This window comes from Marmota marmota, unplaced genomic scaffold, assembly GCF_001458135.2.
Source record: "Marmota marmota marmota unplaced genomic scaffold, marMar, whole genome shotgun sequence".
In the NCBI taxonomy this organism is placed as follows: Eukaryota; Metazoa; Chordata; class Mammalia; order Rodentia; family Sciuridae; genus Marmota; species Marmota marmota.
Genome location: NW_026000229.1, coordinates 38221291 through 38225345, shown reverse-complemented (window position 1 = coordinate 38225345; position 4055 = coordinate 38221291).

Here is a 4055-nt window from a genome sequence, read left to right as displayed (position 1 = left end):
GGTAGTGTCACTTGTAAGCTGAATGGTTAAGAAGCAGATGTACTTAGTCAAGCATGGTGTCATATGCCTATAATCCCAGCAACTCAGGGGGCTAAAGCAGAAAGATTGCAAGTTTGAGGCCAGCCTCAGCAATTTGTCAACACACTGTCTCGAAAAAAATAAATAATTAAAATAATTTTTAAAAAAGATTAAAAGGGCTGGGGAAATAGCTTGGTGGTGTAGGGCCCCAGGATTTAATGCCCAGTATGGAAGAAGAAAGAGAAGGAGAAGGAGAAGGAAGAGGAGCAGGGGGGGTGGGGAGGAGAAGATGGTAATGATGTACCTTTTCTACCTCCTGTTTCCCTATTTATAGTGGTACATGCCAATGATGGCAAAGTAATAAGTTAGAAGGAACCTGGGTCCCTGAATGACCATGTTGAAATCTATCCACCACACTCTTATTAGATAGCTGAGTGAGAAACATAGTTTTATTTGGGGCTTTGTCTATTGCAGCAATTGATATTCTTTACATCTACTACCCAGAAATTGCCCTTATAGGAATATTTCCTAAAGAAATAATCAGAGATGCAAAGAAGATAGGACCCAAGAACAACAAATAAAGCCTAAATGTTTATAATCACAGAGCATGCTTCAGAGTGCTCTGGAACATGGGAATGGGAAGTGACCAATTGAGAAGAGAAAATAAACCAGGCAATGTTTCAGTAGTACAAATACTAATAGCTGTGATGGGAATAAGGAAGAACAGCAGATGAAAAGAAAAGGGGGGAAAAATAAAAAACTGGTCTGCAAGCCTTGTATTTAATAAGTATATAAACTGAACCATTTGTACAAACATTTTGGAACAGAGTGGTGAATGGATCCTGGCATGGAAATATTTTGTTAATTGTGATCAGCTTTTTCTTCCTAAGAAATCTTCTGACATATGACTAAATTTCCAAGGTCTCTTTTACCTTTTAAATCTCCAGCCCAAGTACCCTAACATTGTTTTTTTCATAATTATAAAGTTTTTCATCTCCTCTTTATTACTGATCCTTCTCACCATTTTATCCAGCCCCAGGCAGTGATGGTCTTACTAGTCGGGTAAGTACCACTATTAGAGGTATATTAAATATATGGCTGGACACAGTAGTGCACACCTGTAATCCCAGCAACTCAGGAGACTGAGGCCTTAGGGTTGTAAGTTCAAGCCTAAGCAATTTAGCAAGACCCTGGATCAAAATAAAAAATAAAAAGGACTAAGGATATAGCTCAGTGGTAGAGTAACCTGCATTTAATCCCCAGTACCACAAAATATATATGTTTGTATATTGCTTATACTTACACATTACTTTCACATATATTTTCACTGTTTTATATAAAATAATCCCTACTTCAAGCAGCATGGTCTGAACTGTCAAGTCTTCCATATACCAGAGTCGATTTTCAGGGTTCTATCATTTCATTTTTTGAAATAGCAACCTCAAATTAATTGTTTTAGTCAGGAAAAGGTATGATATGCTGCAGTAACAAATAACTCTCAAATTCCAGGGGACAGGGGCTGGAGTGGTAGCTCAGTGGTAGAGCACTTACCTAGCATGTGTGAGGACTGGGTTCAATCCTCAGCACCACATATAAATAAATAAATAATAAAGGTACCTCAACAACTAAAAAAAAAAAAATTAAAAAAGAATTCCAGGAGACAAAAAAAGTTTCTTTTCTCTCACATGCTACATCATGTGCATGCCAGGTTGGCCAAGGGCTCTCCTCTACATACTCATTCAGGGACTCAGGGTGACAAAGTTACATTATTTCCCTCCCCCCATCAAATCCAGGGCCTCCGGCATGATAGACAAGCACTTTACTACTGAATTACATCCCCAGCGCTGGTTATTACACCCTTTTGTAAATCACTATTAAAAGAAGAGGCCTCTTCAATCACTGAAGAAAAGAAAAGAAAGCTTAAAGAATGAAATCCAGGGGCTGGGGTTGTAGCTGAGTGGTAGAATGCTTACCTGGCATGTTTGTGGTACTGGGTTTGATCTCAGCACCACATAAAAATAAATAAAATAATAATAAACTTCCATTAACAACTAAAAAAATTGTTTTATAAAAAAGAATGGAATCCAGTATTTTCTGCCTTAGGCAGAAATGACGACATAATTTCTGCTTAATTTCATTGCTTAGAACTTGTCACATGGTTCACCTAACAGGCAAGACTACAATGTTTAGTGTGTTTCACTGTCTCTGCCTTAATTACCACTGCTTTTATCATCCTGTCTATCATTTCCTCTCTGGCACTGCCTGTTTTCTACTTATCTTTGCACACAAATGATAATCTAACTTTCTGAGATTACACTAGGATAAATATTGCTGTCCTGTCCTCCTCCCATGCCCATTAGACCTTGCTTGTTGGCCACTACCCTCTTTTCTGTGGAGCCTGGAAAGAACAACAGAATCCTTTTCAACCCAGGTAGCTGCAGTTTGTCAATGCTATCACTAAAGATGAAAATTGTTTGTCATTCTCCACCTGAGGAGTTTCTCTGGACTCCAGGACACAGAACTTTCTTGGTTCCATCTTCAATACTCCCTTGCTCATTTTTGTATTGTTCATGAATTGTACCTAATCTAGGAACTCCAATGTTATTAGCATTTTTGGGTTCTGGTATTTTCCCTTCAACTTCTACCACTTTGATCAGGGTAAGAACAATCAAAGGAAACCTGACTTCCTTCACAGCTAACATGGGCTACTACCCATAAACTGAAAGAAAAGGAATCTTTAGGCTACAAACAGAAACATAAATGCTTCTCAAATATAACTTTGAAAGAGCAGCCCGACCTCTCTAGAAGTCTCCTTGGTATCAAGAGCACTCCTCTATGCCAACGAAAGGAACAATTTTTTCCTACCCCCCTGTGACATGAAACAAAGAGACTATCCCTCATTTAAAAAAAAAAAAAAAAAAAATTCCTGCTGGGTGTAGGAGCTCACACCTTTAATCCCAGCAGCTCAGGAGGATTACAAAATTGAGGCCAGTCTTAACAACTTAATAAGGTCCTAGGCAACTTTGAGACCTGTCTCAAAATAAGTAAATAAATACAGAGATAGATAGATAGATAGATAGATAAAACAAACGGCTGGGGATATGGCTCAGTGGTAACCCTGGATTTAATCCTCAGTACCAAAGCGAGAGAGAGGGAGAGAGAGAGAGAGATTGATTCCTCTTTAAAATTAAAGAAAGAAAGTATCAACTTTCCTTATGAGTTAAAGAAAGTAGGATCTCCTAAGGAAAATCCAGAATGTTATGCCTCTCAGCTGTTAAAACTCTGCTCACCATTTTGTTTCTCACAAGTTTTTTACTGAGCCCCTGGGTTCTCCGGTAAGAGATACTTTAGAAAATAGAGAAGTTAGGGTAGGCTGCTGGCTTCCTTGTATTTTTTCCTCTAAGCCATTTCCCCAAACTCCTCAAAAGTCCTCACGATATACAAAGTGAAGATTTGTTCTCTCTACACCAATAGTCAAGAAGTCTCTCCTGACAGAAGTTTTCACTACTGTTGCTGTTTGGAATTGGCTCCACAGACGTAAACAGGGTCATCTGGGGCCAAAGAGGGTGGGTGTTTAGTTTTAAAGCTCTGGGGTTAAGAGTGAAAGCATGTGACTTCAGCTCCGCCAGAAACAGAGAAGCCTTTGTGTGCAGAGAGCAAGCGGCAGTCCTGAGGCTAAACACAGGGGGAGCGGGAAAAGAGAACGCTGACACAGGTTCCAGGGGCTGGTAGGACACCAGAGAGAGAGAGGTTAACTCTTTGTTTCGAGCTCCTGGGCTTCCAGAGGGAGAGCTTCTGTTTGTGGTTCACAGTAGAGCAAAGCACTTACAAAATAAAATTTTTAAAAAAGGAGCTTGCAAAGGGACACATGTACTCCTACAGCCAGCCTTGAGATGAGAGGCACACCAAAGCAACTGGAAGCAAGAGCAATGTCCAAGGTTTCCCTTGTGTAAAATTTTCCATAGTACTTCCTTAGGTCCCCACATCTAAACATCGCAGGCTGGTCCAGTTTCCAGTGGTAGCCGCCCCCCCCCTCC